At 42.7% G+C, this 22,970-nt stretch overlaps 1 pseudogene across 1 annotated transcript in view; it reads left to right on the forward strand.

The window, feature by feature from the left end:
• The window catches only part of LOC146797602 (cadherin-related family member 3-like), a 706,232-nt pseudogene that overhangs the window by 644,111 nt on the left and 39,151 nt on the right, over positions 1-22,970 (forward strand). The window contains exons 17-19 of the transcript XR_014969047.1: positions 2,628-2,647; positions 2,749-2,783; positions 12,641-12,689. The product of XR_014969047.1 is annotated as a cadherin-related family member 3-like (transcript). The remainder of the gene's footprint in view (positions 1-2,627; positions 2,648-2,748; positions 2,784-12,640; positions 12,690-22,970) is intronic.

Raw genomic sequence — 22,970 nt, forward strand, 5'->3', positions numbered from 1 at the left:
GCGAGTCCAGCCAGTCACTTGCGGCCACAGGAGAGTCAAAAAAGGCTGTCCGCTCTCCATGCTCCACTCGAAGTTTCGCCGGGTAGATCATTGAGTACTTCAGGCCTAGCTCGCGGAGACGGCGCTTCACCCCTTGGAATCCCATCCGCTGTTTCTGGACCAGTTGCGTGAAGTCCGGATAAAAATTGATGGTCGAGTTCTCGTAGCGGACCGGGCCACGGGTCCGTGAAGCCTGCAGAATAGCATCGCGGTCCCTGTAGTGGAACAGTTTAGCCACGATAGGCCTCGGGGGGGCCCCCGGCCGCGGCCGGCCGCCCGGAACTCGATGGGCCCGCTCCACAGCGAAGAATTTGCTTAGGCCAACCGGGGACAGCTGTTGCAGGATAAGTTCCTCGACCACGAGGTCCACCGGGCGGCTGTCGGAGGACTCCGGTACCCCAATGATGCGGATATTGTTGCGTCGGGCCCGTCCCTCGAAGTCCTCAAGCCGCCGGGCCATATGGTCGTTGACCACTCTAATGTCCCCAAGCGCGGCCCGCAGATCCGACACCTCCGCACCCAGGGTGGAGGTCCGTGCATCAAGGGCCTGGACCTTCTCGTTGGTTTTAGAGAGGTCGGCCCGAATCAGGGTGACGTCGATCGCGACAGTGTCGATCTTACGGGCCAGGGCCTCATATTGCGTCGCGATAGTTTCCCTGATGCCCTCGATGGCGCCCATAATGTCCTGCAGGGAAGGTTCCGCAGCGACGGTCGTGCCTCCCCCTGCAGCATCCGGGGAGAGGCCAGCAGCGCCAGGGGACCTCCTGCCCTGGGTATAGCGGTCCATGTTGTTGCTCTGGACCGCTCCCCCGCGCAGTGAAGCCTTGGTCTTGCGCCCCTCCGGACCCCCTTTGCCCGCCATGTGAGCGCAGTCACTCAATGGGACCTCCGATCAAGGGGTGCGTGGGTGCCAGCAAAAGGACCACAAACCGTCGGTGTAGGGGCCGGAGGCGTCAGACCCGCCAGTAGCAGATGAAAGCAAACCTCGGGCAGAGGCCCGGGAGGCACCTCGCCACCTTGAACACGCACGCCAGCTGATCTCCTGAAGGCCAAAACCGAAACCGAAAGTGCTGAATCGGTAACTGGCACCGCGCTGAGGCCGCTGTTGTTCAATTGCAGCCCGGCCCCACGGGTCACCTTCACCCCGGCCACCTCCGTCGGGTGGGTCCCAAAAGTTCCGGCGACGATAACTCAGGATTCCCAGGTCCGATTAGAGTTTTGAAAAGAGATATATGATCAGCTGGTCTTCATCTCCCAGATTCCATACACCAAATCAGGATAGTCTCAGGATATATTCCGAGGAGCAGAAAGGGTCCGGGGAGCCCTGTGCTCACGCGACCATCTTGGATGCGCGCTAGGCTCCTCCCCCAGCAGTGAATTGTTGTTTCTGCACGAGCACCCCACTCTAATGTGTCATCTGTGTCATCTGGACTTGGGTGTGCTGGACCATCACTGTACCTTACCCTAAAAAGCCAGAGCCTGGTGCGTGGCAGGGTGGTGAGCAACCCTACCCAGAGGCCTGGGTCAGGGGTACAGTAGTTGCCCTACTCTCCTGGGAACCGTTGTTAGAATGATGAATAAACAGCTTAGGAATTGTACCATTCATTTGAAGAGACAGCATCCTCCACAAGGGTTAAAGGGTAGGAGGAGAAAATCCCTACATGTTGGATCTCTTGTTGGCTTACCTCCTATTTCAATATTTTTCCAAAGTTAAAGGTTTTGGAGAAAGCATCTTTTCACCTATCTAAGACAAATGAAGTAATTTCTTCTTTCAATGGCACTTCCCTTCGGCTATTATCTGAGAATGATCCAGTCCTGGAATCTCATCTTCCCCGTGTTGTGACATAATATTTCCTCACACATTAGTTGAAAACACACGTTACCTCAGGTAAGTTACTAAAAGCATATGTGTTGTATTCCTGCCTAGTAGTCTGTGCAATGTTACATGCTCAGGAAGACTTAGTGAGTGAATGCTCACTGCTGAAACACGTGGTCCTAACAACCATTCTTTCTTCCATTGTCAAAAAATGAAGTATGCTAAAATTGGTTGACAGTAGTGTAAAATCTCTTACTTGCTGAGTGTGGAACACTTTTGATCATGCCACAATGATTTTGCATTTTTAATGTTTTAATATGCAATCTTCCATGGCAAAGACTTTATGCGTTGGCATTTATCAATTCTTTTCCAAATATCTTTAATTTTTGTAATAAACCTTTCAAATCTATTCTGCTCAACCAGAAATCAATTATTGTGTGGGACCTCACTTAACTGTATTTCTGACCTGTTGGGAGGTGCCTAACCTCGTGGACATCTTGTCTCATGAAATTGAGGTTTAACTCTGTTTCCAATTCATCAAAATGGGAGTTCTGTTGAGGTAAATTTTTGGGATGTAAATTTGTAGGTGGGACCTGCTCCCACAGTAACTAGTTTTATTTGCAGAGTGGTAGGACTCAATTATGTGGCACTAATTGAAAAAAGAAGTAACTATTTTATAGCCCACAGTACACATAGATATATAATGCACATTGACTTTGTAATTGATTGCCACAGGACTTTATCTATCAATTTTTCTTTCTGATTCTTCCAGAGCAAAGACCTACAAGCCAGGTAAACTAATTTTGTAATATCATTCATCTGTTTAATGTTTGTTACATGCGCCACAAGTACAATAATGATCCACCAAAATTGTTTTTTCATTATTGCTACAGGGACGACAAAGGAACAAAAGTTAGATGTGATCACTGTAAGTAACATACCGATTTGTGAATTAAAAGCATGTTAATTGAAAATTTTATAGATGATTATTATGTCATTATTAACTGGGTGAATGAAGCAAAACTGTCTCCTTCATGACATCTTCCTGCAAGGATGGGCGGGTCTCTTACATTATTTAAAGTTGATAATGCTACCAAACTCTGATGCAGTTTACCTAAATAAGAAGTCAATACTCTAGTTAGTAGACATAAGTCTAGACAAAAGCCTCAAAGGAACAATTAATAAAAGATTGACTTTAGTTTCAATATCTAGAATCAGATTTTGAGGGATAACAGATTTTGAAAAAAAAGAGTAATGTTATCAAACGGGGCACTGTAAAGCTATCGCTAGCCGAGAAACTGTATTGCCAGCTACAAATACATGGAATTAAAATTATTTCTGTATTATGCAGTGCTTAATGCTTAAAATAATAGTGTGTTTGCCCAAATATTTTCTCAGAAGCTTGTGGGCGCTTTCTATGGCAGTGATTACTTATTACCAAGGCTGTGTGAACTTGAGTTTAATTCATGCTCCTTTCGTCAACCACTATACACTCCCTGCCCCTTTATTTCACTCTTGCAGGTTCTTTTTCATCCCTAAGTTGTCACTTTTTTTGCCTTCTTTTACTTCCTCCCCCTTTCCTATTTTTGTTTTTTCCACTCTTTCCCTGGATCCAAGCCTGATAAGGCCAGGTAAGTGCCCCTTCCCAAAAAGGAGTGTTGGCCCCCACCTACAGCCACTGGCTCAAATAAGGCTCTGGTATTATGTCATTATGACCAATCTTCTATGACGAACACAGTCATAAGAAAACATCAGGTGATGGAAGACATCAATGATGAACATCTACAAGGACATTGGGAGCATGAAAAGAAGAGTAGTAAGCTACTAGTCGATTGCTTCACATTTCAGGTAGAGAAAAATAAAGAGCACACCACTCATTTGTAATTTCTAAAGTGTGCCTTGGTATTGAATGCAGAGCAAACATAATAAGATGATGGACAGAACACTGACACTGTTCAGACACTCACCTCCAGTCAGTATTACATCTGGGTTGAATCCATCAACATTCTTTTGCTCACTTTGCCACCCCAGTTCAGACAAAGCACATCTAAATCAGTCTTGACCCTGTTCCCCATGGGAACATTCCAGCCCGAACTGCCAAGTCAGGTCTTCTCTGGACCGGAAACAGGCATCCTGGGGCCGGTTTTGGGTTAACACCCCTCATCGGCCAGGCTAGCTTGAATCCAGTGGCAAAGTGAGCAAGGGACCCACATCTGGGTATACCCTGCCAACTTAGGGTGAACAAAGCAAACACAATAAGATGATGGTGAATGGGTTGGTCCTGAGGCGGAAGCCGGGACTCTGTGGGAGCGTATGTAGAGACTGTGATTTTTGATTACTCTATTTTATAACTGTACTTGCACTTTACTCGTTTTTATGCTGAGTTTGATTTTACTTAAAAACATTAGGTTTCGCGCACGCTGAGTTCTTACTCACTTGCTGGAACCCACTGTCTTCCTCGAAGCGCCCATTGCAGACGATTAGGTACTGCGTGGGGTTGACGACTTCGGGCGCCATCCTGAGTGAGGCGAGGAGCTGGAGAGCGGTCTAGTGCTCGGCCCCTCCCACCACACAGGCATAAAATGGTTCCCTGGCATAGGAGGCGCAGCGGGCGGGCGCGCCGGCGGCGCGCCGAAGGCTCGCCAAAGGCAAGCCTGTCTGCGCCCGTCCGTGCCAGTCCCGGGCCTAGGGCCAGTTATGCTGCCGGTTCCCATTCTAGCCAAAGACACTCCTGGTCTAGATCCCAGCTGATGGCCTTGAACAAGGAAGCTTGTATTCCCCAGGCACGCTGTAACCTGACCTCGCCTACCTGTTCTCATTTTAAATGTAAGCATTGCACCTTCTCCTTTATGAATAATAAATCCATCACTTCTCCTACATGTATTCCTCCCACTCTTACCCGACTTTACACGGCTGGCTTATTGAACTGCCGCTCTTTGCCGTGTCATTCTAATGACATATGGCTACTACTTTCTGAGACGTCCTGGGATCTACTTTTTCTCACAGAGACGTGGATCAAGGACTCTTCTAACCCAGATATTGCTCTGGCCACACCCCCTGGCTATCGCCTAATGGGAATTAGCCGCGAGGGAGGAAAGTCTGGAGGCGGAATTGCTGTCATTTTACAGAATCATTTAACTATCACCTCTAGGAAAATCCCCAATATAGGATCTATAGAGGCACTATACTTCTCCATCTCAGATGCCTCCACTGCCATATTTTCAGGCGCCCTGGTATACTGCCCCCCTAACATTCCCCAGCCTGCAATTGCCTCATTATTGGCGGCTATTGCTGATCTCTCCCTTAAACATCCTCACTTTATGGTACTAGGTGATTTTAATCACCATATTGATGTATATGACTGTACACGTGCCAAAAATCTTTTAGACTCCATGCAAGGTTTGAATTTAACCCAAAAAGTCAAAGGCCCTACTCACTCTGCAGGACACACCCTTGATTTAATTTTTTCAAGTTGGTCTGACCTTAAGGTTCTCCCACCTATGCCCCTTATGTGGTCGGACCATTACTTGATCCCGTTTGAAATATCTATTCTCTCTCCACCTAAGATGAATCCGACTATCAGAGATCAGGGTAGAAAGTGGCATAAACTTACCTGTACGGCTCTGGAACATTTGTTTAGGAACAGCTCTGATCCTCTTGATGATGATCTTAATGTAGTCACATCTACCTTTAATAATGATCTCTCTGCTGCCATTGAACAAATTGCCCCTATGCAGAACCTTTCCTCCTTACGTTCTAAACCCTCAGCTCCTTGGTTTTCAATGACGTTACGGGATAACAGAAGTAAATGCAAAAAACTTGAACGTATCTGGCGCCGTTCTTACGACCCGGAGTCCAAAGCCCTCTACAGATCAGCTCTTAAAGAGTTCCACAAACTCAAACGTACTGCCATGAAACAGTACTTTACGGACAAAATTAAAAGAGCTGAAAATTCCACCAAGACGCTCTTTAATATTGTTAAGGAGTTCGCAAACCCCTCTGCTTTGGCATGCCCTGTCACCCCTAGCCAACTACTTAGCAATGGCTTGTCGGACTTCTTTTTTGAGAAAATTGTGAACATTACGGCAACTATTCAACAGACTCCTATAGCAGCTACTTCAGCCAATGACACCACCTGCGCTATAGCATTTACCTCTTTTAAACCGCTGTCTGAAGATCACGCTTTGTCCCTGTTTCTAAAATGTAAGTCCGGCTCCCCCCTTGATCCTGCCCCGGCTCAGATTCTGAATGGATTAGCTCCGCTATTGATTATTCCTCTGTTAAAAATCTGGAACTCTTCTTTGCAATCGGGCCATTTTCCATCTTCGTGGAAACATGTGTTATTGTTACCAATTTTGAAAAAAACGGGTGCCGACCCATTATGTTTTAGTAATTATCGGCCCATCTCACTTCTCCCGAAACCAGCAAAAGTGTTAGAGAAGGCGGTACAAGAGCAATTGTCCGATTACTTGGAAATGAACCATCTGTTACATGACACCCAGTCAGGATTCAGACCAAACTTTAGCACTGAGTCAGCCCTGCTGGAAGCAACTGAATCAATTTGCGAATGTGTGGATAGAGGAGAGGAGGCCATGCTGGTCCTCCTCGACCTATCCGCCGCATTCAATACCATCTCCCATAACATCCTTCTAAATCGTCTTCTGGAAGTGGGCATTGGCGGGATTCCACTGGCCTGGGTGAAATCATTTCTGACGGGCAGATCCCAACAGGTCACCCTTGGCTCTTTTGTCTCCACGGAGAAACCATTAATATGGGGGGTTCCCCAGGGATCTGCCCTGAGCCCCCTCCTATTTAATGTGTATCTTAGGCCGTTGGCAAAGGTGGTTGAATCTTGGGGCGTCAGAGTGATCTTCTATGCTGATGATACTCAGCTTATGTTTTCATTCAAGGATCACTCTGAAAGCTCTTTAGCTAATTTTCGCCACTGCCTGGTTAACATCGCCTCCTGGATGTCCACCAACAATTTAAAACTGAATGCTGATAAAACGGAGGTCCTTTTTTTCAATCAGAAATCTGCCATTCCTTCCAACATCTGGTGGCCAGCTGAACTTAATCCTCCCCCAGCGCCAGTTGAGGCTGCCCGTAACTTAGGCTTTCAATTTGATACAGAGCTTTCCTGTAAAACTCAAATTAATAAAGTTTCTTCCTCCTGCTTTGGAAAACTCAGAATGATAAAAAAGATCATCCCTTTTCTGCCTCTTGAGTCCCGCAGAACAGTAGTCCATGCCTTAATAACATCTCACCTGGACTACGCAAACAGTCTGTACGTCGGGGCTCCAGCGTACCTCATTAATCGTTTGCAGATAGTACAGAACTCGGCTGCCAGGCTGATCTGTAACATTCCTTACCGCTATTCGATTTCACCTTATCTGGCCAAACTGCACTGGTTACCAGTGAACTATCGTATTCAGTTTAAAGCTCTAGTTCTTGCCTTCAGAGCTCTTAATGGCCGAGGTCCTGCATATTTAATGCATAGACTTAGGTTGACTCAGGCGACACGGAATCTGAGATCTAACCATCTTCGCCTTATGTTCTGCCCACGGTTTCGCCTGGCACGCATGGGGGGCAGGGCTTTTGCCGTGGCCACTTCCAGACTGTGGAACCTTTTACCGATGGAACTCAGATTTGTGACATCTGAGCCTCTGTTTCGAAGGAAACTGAAGACCTGGTTCTTCTCTTGCCTTTAGCTTCATCGTTCCTCTTCAGCTTATCCTCTTTGACCTTCGCATTCTCATGTTGTCAGCGCCGGGACACCCCCGTCGGGGGTAGCTGAGCGCTTTATAAATTTCTAAATAAATGGACGGAGCGCTGAAACTTTTCATTCAGACACTCACCGCCATTCACTATTAGATCTGGGTTGAATCCATTGTTCTTTTGCTCACTTCGCCACCCCAGCTCAGACCCAACCATATACAAATCAGTCTCGACCTTATTCCTCATGGGAATGGTCCAGCTCGAACTACCAAGCCAGGTCTTCCCTGCACCGGAAATAGGCATCCTGGGAGCGGTTTTGGGATAAAACCCCTCATCAGCCAGGCCAGCATGAATCCAGTGGCAGAGTGAGCAAGGGACCCATGTCTGGGCATATCCTGCCAATTTAGGGCGAGCAAAGCAAACACAATAAGATGACAGACGGGTCGCCAAAACTTTTCAGACACTCTTCCCCCAGTCACTATTAGATCTGGGTTGAATCCATTATCATTCTTTAGCTCACTTCACCACCCATATGCAAATCAGACTTTACCCTGTTCCTCATGGGAACAGACCAGCCTGAACTGCCAAGCCAGGTTATCCCTAGACAGACAACAAGCATCCTGGGACCCAGTTTAAGGGTAACACACCTCATCAGCCAGGTTAGGCCAGGTTAGCTTGAATCCAGTGGCAGAGTGAGCTAGAGATCCACGTCTGGGCATACCCTGCCAACTTATTGTGTTTCCTTGGTATTGAATGCCAGTCCATAACAAAGCACAGATGTGCAATGTAAATCTCCTTTCTACTTATTTTATTTAAAACCCAGTACTGTAACCAGTGCATCATGGGCCCTAGTATGAGTAAGGAAAGGGGCCACCTGGCAGGTGTTTGAATGCAGTGGCGTAGTTTCGTTTTTTCTTTACTTTCCCTCGTCGGCGTTGCTAAATGCCCCCAGCTTATTGTCATCGTCTGTCGCCCACATCCCCCTCTCATTGTGGTCTTTCGCCAGGCCCCCTCACTCTTACTAGCACTGGGTGGCAAACTAAGGCATAGCTCTGGACGTAAAAAGCTCTAGCTACGCCATTGTTTAAGTGATAAAATACAGCAAAAAGCCCTTCAGGCCTCTGGGCTCCACTGTCACTTCACCTGCTGCACCTATGGAAGCTACGCCCCTGTTTAAATCAAAAATATTTGGTTCAATGCTCTGTGTAGCATGGGTACAAAAGGGGGTGGTGATGGACGGAGCATCAGAACCAATCAAACACTCACACCCAGTCAACAGATCTGGGTTTGATCCATCACCGTTCTTTAGCCTACTCTGCCACCCCAGTTCAGACATGGCCATATGCAAATCAGTCTGACTCTGTGCCTCATGGGAACAGTCCAGTCCGAACTGCCAAGCCATGCCTTCGCTGGACCGGAAACAAGCTTCCTAGGACCGGTTTCTGGCATTTCAGCCGTCTTCAGCCAGGCTTGCTTGAATCCAGTGTCAAAGTGAGCAAGGGACTCACGTCTGAGCATACCCTGCCAACTTATGGCGAACAAAGCGGTACAAAAGGGGGTGGTGATGGACGGAGCATCAGAACCAATCAAACACTCACACCCAGTCAACAGATCTGGGTTTGATCCATCACCGTTCTTTAGCCCACTCTGCCACCCCAGTTCAGACATGGCCATATGCAAATCAGTCTGACTCTGTGCCTCATGGGAACAGTCCAGCCCGAACTGCCAAGCCATGCCTTCCCTGGACCGGAAACAAGCTTCCTAGGACCGGTTTCTGGCATTTCAGCCGTCTTCAGCCAGACTTGCTTGAATCCAGTGTCAAAGTGAGCAAGGGACTCACGTCTGAGCATACCCTGCCAACTTATGGCGAACAAATTTAAAAACTAAGAAGTTACGGATTACGCATCTCTTGACGTGAAGTTGTAACAAAATGGATAAAGAATGTCAAAACTTTTTGAAATAAATAAGACAACATTTGGATTACTATGGTGGATGAGTATTAATTTGATAATACCTATGTGTATACGCTGTGCAACCCGTGCGTGACCTGCTAATGCAGCGGGTCACCACCTCTCAGTATAATTGCCCCGGTGTGACAGGAACGGCGCACCGTTCACGGGTGCTGCACGCAAATTTGGAAAAAGTGGACTCGCTGAAAGCATTGAAAAAAGATTAAAGAAACAAACAAAAAAGGTGTGCTTCGGGACATTTTCAATTATGTCTTGCAGAGACTGGCATGCAATCCAGCTAGAATCAACACAGTCATATCTGTGTTGAGCATGAGGAAGTTCCTTCACATCCATTCCTTATTCCTTGAATGGGAATTGGAATCTCTATTCAGGTAGTAGGAGCTGTGTCATTGGCATACACATACAAACCTAATCCTAGTGCTAGCAAATAATCATGTGTGGTTGATAGTGGTAGCCTTTGGCATTCCTAATGACAATTCTAGTACTGTGGCCACTGCTCTGTCCATAGAGTGCAACTTCTACCCAAAGGCATCTTGGAACTAAAAACAGAAAGCAAAACTGCACAAGACCCTTCAAGAAAGCATTTGGTGTGATTTTCTATGTGCTTGATGTCTATGGGAAATTCATGCCAAAGTCTGGTTGAGAGATCCGAAAATAATTCAAATCCCCAGCGGCTACAGTTAATCTTTGGAACCATCAGATCTTTCTTCTGGCTAGATCTCTATTTACGCTGTTAAGCGTACCATCTACATCTTTCTGCAATGAAGCTAGGACCTGAATTATTGATCGCCTTGTGAATCAGACACAGAGAATTAAACATGACCCTGTTACGAACTGGAGAAACAATTCAGCTTATAAAGTTCTTTAGTTAATAATAGATGACATGGCCAATCAAGAGTTAGGCTGCCACATTCTGGACCACTCAAGCCTGCTTAAGACTACATGATTAAGGCCCAAATATAGGGAATTATGATAATCTAAAAGGGTGTGGTTCAGGGAACCCTTTGGTACCCCACAGGGGAGAGAAGTTATTTGGAACTGAAGGAATGTCCTTCTACTGTCTGAGTTCTGCTAGACAAGGAGTGGATCAGCTAGAACGCATTATCTTAAAATCCCAGTTGAACTAGATGGGTGACTAATATTTCATGAGACACAGTGTCAAACTCTTCTGTGAGATCTCTCAAAACAAGACCACAGGACAGCACTGACTCTGTGGCTGCCCTAAACACTGATTGAGTTATATCCAACACTCCATTGTCCTCATTTACTCTATCCACTTCCTGATTTAAGGCTCTTTCTAGAATTTTTACTTGAAAAGACAGCAAGGAAAATGGACTATAAGTCTTTGAGGTTGGCGGTGGAAAAACAGTGGCCTCTTTCAAGACTTGAGGAAAAATGCCTGTTTTTATAATAAGTTAAATACGGAAGTAAGATAGTTAGAAATTATGTCAGGTGACATATTAAAAATAAAAGTTGGGCACAGATGTGAGAGAGAACCTGATTTAATGTTAAGAAGAAGATCCCTAACTTGAGAGGTCATAAGATTCAAACATTTATCAAGGGTAATAGCTCTCTCATTATTTTTCTCTGACCACTGCTATCCACGTTGGTGAATAAATTGTCTTTTGGAAAATCAAAATATATTTGTCAATTTGTTTTCTGAAAGAAAGAGGCTAACTGACTACAGAAGTCCTGCCGAAAGGATGGTGTCCCTGCCTCCATAGTAATAGATGGACATTTTACCATAGTAAGAAGATCTATTTCAGGATTTTGAATAGTTTCTATTGTAGAAGTCAAAACTGCAATTTCTCTCTTTGAAAAGAGCCACGTTGTACTCACAGATGGCTTCCCCATACTTGACTTTATCCTCTCTATGCAAGTTTTATGTCATCTTTGCTCTAATCCTCCGTATTTCTTCTTAAGAGCTCTAAGACTCTCTTTGAACCAGGCAGCAGATAGAACTCTTCTTCTCTGACTAACTATCTGTAATGGGGCCAGAGTATCTAAAGATGATTCTATCAAATGAGAGAATTGAAATGCTGCCTGGTCGGCATTGTGAGGATTTACTGGCATACTACTCAATAATGTTTCAGTGAAATTAAGCTGATTAACTTTGCATCAGAAGTGTATGTGTCGCAGATGCCTATTTGAAGAGGTTGTTCAATAGCAGTAGGTACCTTGTAGACCTTTGATGTTCTAAGATGCAGAAATAAATGTAAGGAATGGGATGAAATCCCCTTCTCGGCTCCTCGCTTAGGGTAACCCTTCACCATGTCAAGCACAACCCAGAGCTCATGCAGCATCAAAAGGTACATCTATTATACTATGTGCTTCTACAAAACCATTGGAATGCAATGTCAGTTTTGGGTCAGTGGTATGGAATTTTCAGCAGGCAGTAGTCTCATCTTTTAAACCATCTTCTGTCAGTGGTATTTGAATTTCCCAGGGGTACAGCGCTGTTGGTGGCATTTTAATTTGTCAGTTGTAAATGTAACTATTTTTGATGTAAATGCCATTATGCACAACCCGATGCATTTTTCATTACTGGCAGTGATATTTCAATAAAAAAACTATTTACTCAACAAATTCAAATATCTTACACAACCTTTACTACAAACAATTTCAAATATCTGTGCCACATAGTTTCTGTAATGCACAGTTTACAAATTCAGTTTTCTCTGACCCAGATCTATGTACGTGATATGACCCCCATGTCTCTACAGTGGTCATTGGTGGAGCAAACGATTGACACAAGACATGGGGGTGTCCTATTAGTAGAGTGGCAAAAGGCTCAGGTGTCACAAGAAATGTTCTAGAAGGGAGAATGAAATAGGAAATGAAAACAGGAAAAACGTCAGTGGATTGTAAATTTTAAAAATGATATTCATTAATGACGACAGATGCATCTGTTGTACTTCGTGATGTTTCATCTTAATACATTTCTATAAATGAACTTGCACTTGTACGGTACCATTAGTTATCACAAAGTTACACGTATTGTTTTATTTGCTATCATTTGGAATTTATCTAGCAAAAAGTATGGATAATATATAAAGTGTATTTTTATTTGACGATTAACCTATTACTTGCATTTTTTAAGGAAATGACTACGCATGAAACAGTGTTTGATGGAGAAGCCATCGATCCAGGTACAGTGTGACATTTTATGAATATTCTATGGAAATTAATTTTGACATTGCTCTTCCTAATATTGACACAGCAATCACTGCTACTACTTACTATTCCTAATAATGCTATTACAGCGACTGCAATACTGCTACTGCAACTGGTTAATTGCATTACAGCTTTTCTGAATCATGTACTGTAATCAACGGCACAATAGCAGACTTATGCATATAACACACATCCTTCTTCATGAAGATTCATGAAAAGGTAGTAAACACTGGAATTGGGCTAAAACGCTCTTTGTGCTCAACCCTTTATGTGCAGGGGAACTTGGATGAATTTTTCAGGAAAACAGAGGTCGACACTCAAGAAATGGACACAACCTTGTGTTATTCCCCATTCTGAACTCATTAACATCAAATGTGGTTGTACAATCATTGAAAGGCAAGATCACATGGGTCTTTGTTACTTATAGTAGCACGCTGCCCTGGTTTGCACTTGGGATGTGCAAAATTCACATCATTTGCATTTGCATAATTGCTTGAAATGATGGTAAAATTACATTAAATAATGCATAATTATGTGATAATCAAATCTGTCATTTTTTCAGGAAATGCAATTTTGGTTTGACGACACATTTAAACAAAAGCAAGAATGGCACGTCAATACATTAAGTGGCATAATGATATAATTTTGGGAACTGAGCGCAACCTAGAATTCACAAAATTATGTGAATTATGCTGCCACAATAAAAAAAATGTACCCACGCCTAGTTTGCACCTTGACACACCTTTGTCTGGTGCGCCAGGATGCTGACCAGGTCAGTGCACCGTATTACAGGTAATGTGCTGCTTCAGTGAACCATGAATTCACACCCGCCCTCAGGGCTGTCCATTATTGAAAGGTGGACCGGCCACTTGAAGCAGCCGGTCTGACTTTCCTTTGCACATGGCAATGCGGCCTGTCTTTCAAAGGAGGACAGAGATCCTCCGGCAGTTGTGTACACTGAGTGACTGCACCCACTTCCAGGGGGCACCCCATATGTGGTGTACAATCAGTAAGAACCCCTGCTAGCTCCTTTGCCTCTCCATCAACTTCTATAAAAAGCACAGCCGCTGAGGTAGTGCTGGCTCAGTTTCATAGGTTCACTCTACCATGTAAATGAGAGAACGCCGGTGTTATATGTGCACCAGGTATGTTATGTTATGTTACTTTTATTTTATATAGCGCAAATCACCACTGGTCTCTAAGCGCTTTAAAAGAAAAGAACAGATTACCCGCATGGGAAAGTCCACAAGCAGCGAAGCTGGCAATTAAACAAAAGGCAATGTCTTTTTGAACAGGTGAGTCTTCAGAAGCTTTCTGAAGGATAGCAGAACCGGTTCCCCTTGCAAGGTTTCTGGTAGATCATTCCAAATTTGAGGAAGGAGAACCGAGAATGCTCTACCTCCTTTAGTTTTAAGTTTATACCTAGAGGAGGTTAGCTTGCAGGCCTTGGATGAGCACAAGGCTCTGCCGGGGACATACTTTACCAGTCGGTCTTTGATGTATTTTGGAGCATCCCCATAAATGGCCTTATGGGCTATACAAAGGCACTTAAATTGCACGCGATGTTCAATGGGCAGCCAGTGCAATTTATGTAATAGAGGGGTGGCTCGTGTTCTCCTCGGGAGTGAAAAAATGAGCCTGGCTGCATCATTTTGAACGACTTGCAATGTCCTGAGGAGCTTCCGAGGGAGGCCCAAATAGAGGGCATTGCCATAGTCCAATTGGGAAATGACTGTGGCGGACACGATAGATTGTATTGCCGAGACAGAAAGAAGGGGCACAAGTTTCCGCAGTTGCCTAAGTAGACCTGTGCATGTGCCTACTACCACAGAGACCTGGGAGGACATGGACAAATCCAAATACATTTTTAGTGCCAGGCTCTTTACTGCTGTCCCTGGGCTTGGTACCACACCCAGTTCAGGGGGCCAGAAAAGATCACACCAGGGGCTGTTTTGGGTTACAATAGTGAGCACCTTGGTTTTATCCGGGTTGACCTTCAGAAAGTTACTTGCCATCCAATTGACAGTGAATCTAAGTAAATTCTCTACTGATTGCACCCCAGGGGCACTTCCGTTATATGGACCATGGTGCGCTAAAGGAATTACCCCAAGTTGATTTTACCACACAGTAATTTTTAGAAACTCACAAGTACAACTTGTTTTCAAGTTATTACATCCTACTTGCTTGAGTATTACCCACAGGGGCAGGTACACCATACTATCATGGTATATGGGAGAAATAAGGAGGGTACAGGAATAATATATTTTAGTTCTTTCCACATGGGGAATGAAACCTGTTTTTATATCTATATTTGGCATAGAAATGGTTAATTCATAGACTAAATTGAAGAAGATTTGTGTATTGCTTTTCTTGATTTGTGTTTGTCGAGTTTTTTGGGCTTGGGAACCTCTAAATGATTTTGATACATGGTACTGTGGGGAACCTTGAAGAAAACGCTTGGGAATTTTACCTAATTTTGTATTAATTGGAAATGCCTTTCACTTTCACTGTAAAAGTAAGACTAAAAATGGATTATAGATTACCCTTAAAGGGCTTGTCCTGAATTAGAGAACAAGGCTTGTACTGAATTAGAATGGAAGTGGCACATAATGTTTTTCCATGAGTAATATGTATAATCTTCACCTAAATTAAATTGTACATGAGGTATTTTTCTGCTCAATATATTTCTTTGTACTTTCGAAAGTACCACATGAACAGACCAGCCCATGCAATAAAGATAGGATTGTCTCTGGATTATGGGGCAGAACAATGCCATCCATAGAGGAAAGAACCTTATAAGAAATTGGGTTATTGATTGAGGGGTTGAGAGAACCACAATCCTTAGGCACACCACAAAATTCACTCAATTAACCTGCTCTTATCCTTCTGGCAGCTTGGCAAAAATCAGTCAGTCTTAATTTAGAGGCACACATACAGCAATAAAGAGAAAACACAACACTAGATAAAGCCCAAACTAATTTAGAAAAATATTTAAAATTTTAATAAATAAAATGATACCAGAACATTGAACAATCCAATTAATAGAACCAGAGATGTTCTATTTTAAAGTTTTACGTAGGTATAATGCCTACAAGCAGAATGCATCACTTGCGGTCATCTGGTCGTGCTAGACCAGGGGAAAGTCATAAGTTCAGGCTGACCATGATGGAGCATGAGCCAGATACAGGGACCAGGTTAGTCTCACTGAAAAACATACCTCTTCAAAGACTTGAATTGCCGGTCCTCTCTGGTGTTCGCTGTAGTGCAAAAAGTCTTGTTCGCTGGTGGTTCGGGTTGCCGGTCATCGCAGGCAGCAGGGCCTGAGTGTGAAAGGGCCTGTTTGTCTTTGAGAAGAACTCAAAACTTCAGGATTTCTCCTCTTCTACAGAATATTGCACTCTGATGCCAGCCAATGGTCCAGGACCTGGGAAGGCACCTCTTGGGATTTGGGATTCACTTTAGCAAAGGCCAGCGTGGATCAAACTGGTCCACTAGTGGGTCCAGTTGCAGAGTTGTAGCAAGTTAGCTGGGAAGTTGCAGGGAGTGTTCTGAAGCTTGTTGTGTCCCTATAGCTCAGAACAAGAGCTCAGCCAACTGACCCTTGGAGTCACTCAGTTTAGCCTGGGATGAAGGGAGCAGGCCCAGTCTCCTTCTCAGAGAGCAAGGCAAGCCTCAAAGAGCACGGCAGTCCTTTGAGGAACACAGCAGACCTCAAGCAGTATGGCAGGCCTCCGGTAACAGAAGGGCAGACCTCTAAGGAACAAGGCAGTCCTTTTTTTGTAGTGTCCGCATGTGACAAATATACTGAAGAGTGGCTGTAGCGGTCCAATATTTATATCTGGTGCGGGAAGTCTCCATACCACCCCCACTAGTTCTGGAAAATTCTCACCCTTCCCCTGCCAAGGCTCCAAGAGGTCTGGGGTGACAAACGACTAGTGCTAGGTTCTTTTGTGTGTGAGCTAGAGGCAGCCCTTTGAAATGTAAGTAGGTTTGGTAAGAGCTCAGCCCCCACCATCCTGGCAGGATGGCCCATCCTGCCAACCTCTATTCCTCTTTTGCCTCACTGCCTGGAGGAAATACACAAAGACAGACAGTCATGTGCACTTGAACACTTGCAGCAGGCACCAAATGGTTAGGGCAGGAAAATGGCAACTTTTTTAAAGTGGCATTTTCAGACTAGTGACTTAAAATCCCAACCACCTTTAAAGTGGATTTTAAAGTGCAAGTAATTTGAATCTAAACAGGATATTCTACCTGTTAACAATCAAACCTTAGCACTATTTAATGTAATAAGGTACCCCGATGTTATCCTACTTGAGAGGTATCTCTCACAGTAGTGAAAAATGAATTTAAGAGTTGTTCACTACCAGAACATGTATCTTTGGGATGACTCTTATGTATTAAAAAGTGAGGTTTAGGCCTGGCAAAAGTTATATTTTGCCAGGTTGAACTGGCAGTTTAAAACTGCACTACAGTGCAAATGGCAAACATGAAGCATGATTTAAAGGGCTACTGTAGTGGGTGGAATGATGTGTGCTGCAGATCCACTAGTAGCATTTAATATTCAGGCCTTGGGTAAGTGTAGTACCATATACTAGGGACTTACAAGTAAATTACAAGTACTAATCAGGTGTAAGACAATTATGCCAAGTTTGTGGGAGAGTGCACAGGCACTTTAGCACTGGCTAGAAGTGATAAAGTGCATGTATAACAGTGCTAAAGTGCATTTACTCCTAATGCCATCAACAAATGGTTCAGCAACAGAAAGCACAAATCTGGAGGTGACCCTGCAAAAAGGCCCAGGTTCAACAAACCCCATCCCAGAATGCATTATTTTCAGGCATGTCTAGAATGCTAGGGAGAGGGCAACCTCCTCTCCCAGCACACCAGATCTGTCCTGTTTCCCCAAGTTCCATATTTAAACTTAGCCAGGGAGTAGCAGAAGTACAGAATAATTTAAATTTTCCATAATAAGTTTATTAATAAAATTAATGAACAGAAAGTATTAGACAGGCATATATATAATCTAGTGACACTCTCTTTTCTATTGGTATTACTTTGGAGACACATTAATAATATATGCACTATTAATTATATGATCTATACATTATCTAAGTTTGTATGTAGTAGGACAGACAGAAATAATTAGATTGAGGAGAAAGAAACAGGTGAAAGTAGAAGGAACAAAGAGAAAATATTTAAAGTTGCCTTAGCTATGATTTTCAGGCATGTACGTTTTAAACACTTATAATTTGGCAGTAACAGCAGCTCATCAATCTATACCTTGACTGTTGGCAAGCTCCAGGTCTTCCAATGCTTCACTATAAACTGTTTAACCACAGTGAAGAACCTATAGATCCATTTTAATGACCACTACTTAGTTCTCTACTTGACAGCAAAAGGTGAAATAGTGTAAGCTTAGGTGATCCTCTAAGTGCAGTATAAATAATTCAGGGTCAGATTCAGAAAGGGAATCTGCACTTGTGGCGGAGGCTCTGTAGTCATGTCGGTATCTTCGCATTGAAGATTCTCATTGACGAAATCCTGTCACGACTGCTGAGCCTCCGCCATGACTGTGAAGGTTCTGTGTGGATCGCCCACTAAGCATTTTCTATCTGAAACCACCGGCCAGAAATTTGTAATTTTACTCCATGACCATGATATATGACCTAGTGTACCTTTTTCTCCCTTACAAATGTTTTTAACAAATGTTCAATAAAATAAGAAAATGAGTTTTGGTTTAATGAATTTTAAATTTAGATATAATTTTGCTTTGTCAATAATTTTACAGATTCTTGGCCATCATGCAAGGCTAACTGTTGTCCATCTCTCCAAGCTCTGATGAAAATTTCCTTGGAAAAATTATCAGTTATCATCTTCCTCCTCTCACCATAGGGTGAAGTCTTATTGGTGATTCTAAACAGCAGTGGTTCATGTGGGAGCTCCTCTGTTAGTATAGATGTTGACTGAGTTAGTGGATTTCGAAGGTTTGAATACTTATTCTGTTCGTGGTGCTCTGTTAGTGAGCATATATTTAAGTTTCAAGTACCCAGAAGATCAGATCGAGTTTCACTGCCAAACATCTTTAATCTTTAAAATTGCCACCAAAACCCTGGTATTTAAACAAAAGGCATTGTTACGTACATGTACTCCAGGAATTCCATAGTAGATAAAGTATTTATTTAAGTTCACAGGAATAAGGCCAACACAGCATCAAGCAGGAACAGCTGCTCACAACTCCCAGTCTCCAACTGATCATTGATGACACCTGGGGATTCCATGTGTCATCAATGGTGTAGACTGTGGAATACTTACACGCAACTAAGTAATAATAATAAAAGACAGACACAACACATCTTCTCCCTTTAACTTAAAATAATGAACACTACATTTACAATAAATAATCATATCCTAAAATAATGAACACTACAATAGTAAGCACTACATTTACAATAATTATTATCTAAAATAATGATCTAATATAACACACATCCTCTTCCTACAATGACTAATTCATAACAACCTAAAAAAAACACATAAGTACATATTATAAGAATTAAATCATCAATTCATAACAAAATCCTTTAGGTATTCCGGTGGTTTAACCACCCTACCAAAACTATTAACAAGAGCATCATTATCTTGAGACTGAGAATTGGGTTCACAAACAGAAGATTCCTCCTGTACCATTAACTCTGAAGAATTAGAATGGAGAGCAACACCATCAGAAATACATTCAGGGTCAACCCTATCTAGAAGATCATCATTCTCCACCTCAGCAGAAACAGAAGGAACATCAACTTGGCTTGTAACCTCAATCATACTAGAACCAGAAAGATCCTTCTCAACCTGTGCTGATCCCCGGCTACATTCCTCCCCAATATTCTCATCATCTAACCAATGAAAACTCCTCATGCAACTAGTTCCTTCTCCACTCCCCCCATCAAGTGTACTTTTGCATTTTACAATCCTGGCCGTGTGCCAAATTTTACCATCAGATAATTGCACAGAATTTTTCCCAAGACTGACTACAGAAAGAGGCTTGGAGAATTTACTTTGCCCTTTCCTTACTTTAAAAGGTAATCTGACTCGTGCCTGATCACCAATTTCCAAATTGATTGATTTAACTTTGTTTTTACTGTCATAATAAATTTTGTATTTCTTTTGGTGTTGTTCAACATTACCTTTAACATGTTCAGGTGACCATTCTAATAACCGTGAGTGTTTCATCCAACACTGGTTATCCTTCGTGAACGGAACACGCCCTTTCATAATAGTGAACGGACTATAACCAGTGACAGTAGGCGTTATACGATACATCCAAATCATTTTCTTAACCCCTACTATCCAATCTTGGTTCTTAAGGTTCGCTAATTGAATAGATTCTTTAATCACTCGATTGAACCTTTCCACTTCACCATTTCCACTAGGATGATAAATTGACGTAACTCTGTATTTTAGGCCATTACGTTTTAAAAACTGCTCAATGATATGACTTTTAAACTGAACTCCGTTATCAGTTATAATAACTTTAGGGAGTCCTTCTCTTTGAAATAAATCATCAAGAAACTCCAGAACCGAAGAAGCATCAGCTCTATCAACCACCTTAATTTCTGGCCACTTAGAAAAATAATCAACTGCAACTAGAATGTACTTCATAGAATCATCTTTTGTAACAGGCCCGTGATATCTATACCTAAAGTCTCCCAAGGCATATCTGGACACTCAACCGGACACAAAGGAGAACAGTGTGTTCTTAAAGATTTGTCAGAACTGTTACATAAAGAACAGTCCCTTACTATTCTCTCAACTTCCGCATCTACTCCTGGCCACCAATACAATTCCCTGATACACTTTTTCGTTTTTACAATGCCAAGATGTCCCTCATGACACAGTTGAATAACCTTGGCCCTCAATACCTTTGGTGGAATGATTCTTTCACCTCTTAAAATGTTACAATCTTTAAGAGACAACTCATCCCTTATCTCCCAAAATTGTTTCATTTCCTCATTTAACAACTTCTTGACAGGCCACCCATTCACAACACAACTTTTGACACTGGTGAGGAGTTCATCATTACTCATACTCTCTTCCCATTCTTGTGGACTAAGACTCACATTTTCTCTTTTAAGATCTATCCCTGCTACTTGAAAATCATCCAAATTATCACTAGACACATCTAATGGTAACGGCAGTCTACTCAAACAATCAGCCACCTGATTTTTAACACCCGGAATATAATTCACAGAATACATATAATCCAATAACCGAATAGACATTCTTGCTATCCTAGGTGTAGCAGCTAACAGTCCATCAAAAGAGAGTACTTTCACCAGAGGTTTATGATCACACCTCACCTCCACATGGTAGCCCCAAATAAAACACCTAAAATGTTCCAGAGCCCATACTACAGCCAGTGCCTCTCTCTCAATGACTGAGTACTTTTCTTCGGCCGGTGACAAGGCTCTAGATGCATATGCCACTGCTACTTCTTTACCATTCTTCTCTTTTTGCGAAAGAACCGCACCAAGTCCTTTTTGGCTAGCATCAGTAGTGACAATACAAGGTAACAGAGGATCAAACCCTACTAGTTCTTTCGCATTACATAACTCATTCTTAAGAACTGTAAAGTCATGTTGCAAAGTATGGGACTATTCAAACACAGATCTATTTTTCAACAATTGACGCAAATTGAAAGTTTTCTCTGAAAACTTCCTTACAAACTTGCTGTAAAACTCTATAAGACCTAAAAAAGATCTTAATTCATCCTTGTTGGTTGGAGCAGGGGCATCCTGTATAGCTTTCATTAATTTAGACTTGGGTAAGATACCCTTCGCAGAGATTTCATGACCTAAATAATCTAAGGAATCAACACCAAATTTGCATTTTGATAACTCTGCGGTAAGACCCCTCTCCTTTAAAATCCTAAGAACTGAATAGATTCTCTCATCATGTATAGACTTATTTTCTCCCATTATGAGAATATCATCTTGAAAGAAGAGAATTCCTGGTAAATCATGGAATAATTTAAACATAAGCTTCTGAAACACCGCAGCCGCTGACGCAAGGCCAAACGGCATACGTAAAAACCGATAGCAACCTTGCGGAGTCATGAATGTTGTCAAATCCTTACTATCGTCATGCAATGGAATTTGGTGATATGCTGATGTTAAATCAATCACCGAAAACCATCGCATGCCTTTCGTAAGTGCAATAAGCTCATTGATTTTTGGCAGCGGAAATCTTTCTACCACTATATTCTTGTTTAGTGATCTCAAGTCAATGCATAGCCTGACTTTGCCATTGGCCTTGCGTACTATGACCAAAGGCGCAACCCAATTTGAAGCTTCAACCTCCTCAATGATCTTATCATCCAACAGTCGTTTTAACTCCTTGTCCACCTCTTCACGAGCAGCCCAAGGTATATGTCTGGATTTTTGTACCGTAGGTAGTGCATTTTGCTTCAAAATAATTTTATGTACATATCCATTCAACAGGCCTACTTTATCATTAAAGACTTCTGGAAATTTAGCTTTAAAATCATTTCGATAGTCAGCATAATGATCTAGTATCATGACTTGTTCCACCCCATTCAGATTTAACATGATATTAAGATTCCTCTGATCAATCCAACCTAACACCGGGGGACCCTCTACTGCCACATAAAGTTTCCCAACCGAAGACCTTCCTTTGAACTCAAAAATAAGATCCCTAAAACCTATTAAATCGATCTTTTCACCAGTAAAGCTCTCCGGGGAGATGTCTGGTGAAGCTAAAGTGGATCCTATATTAGGAACAAACTCTTTTTCCCACTTTTCCTTGTCAATAATAGTATATGGAGACCCCGAATCTGCTACAATTAGTGTCTCCACACCCCCAATGGACATCTTACAAACCGGTTTGGATTTACAATTAACATTCAATGAATTAACACGGTCAGACACTCCTAATACACAATCAACATTTTTGGTAAGTGTGTCATCACACGAAGATGAAGACGAAGATCCATTAAAGTCTTCCTTCACTAAATTAACTTTCTTCTTCTTCTTTAAATTACGTCTGCATGCCTTGGTAAAATGACCAAAAACACCACATTGCAAACATTTTTGCCTCCTAGCTGGACAGTTTTTAAAATTGGCCAAATGGTTTTTACTTCCACACCTATAACACCTTAAAACTGTGGATTTCGTTTGAGTGTCATCGGTTTCTTTAGAGGAAGATGACGGTTTCTGGGATTTGCTTTTACTTTTAGATGT

Source organism: Triturus cristatus, chromosome 9, assembly GCF_964204655.1.
Source record: "Triturus cristatus chromosome 9, aTriCri1.1, whole genome shotgun sequence".
NCBI lineage: Eukaryota > Metazoa > Chordata > Amphibia > Caudata > Salamandridae > Triturus > Triturus cristatus.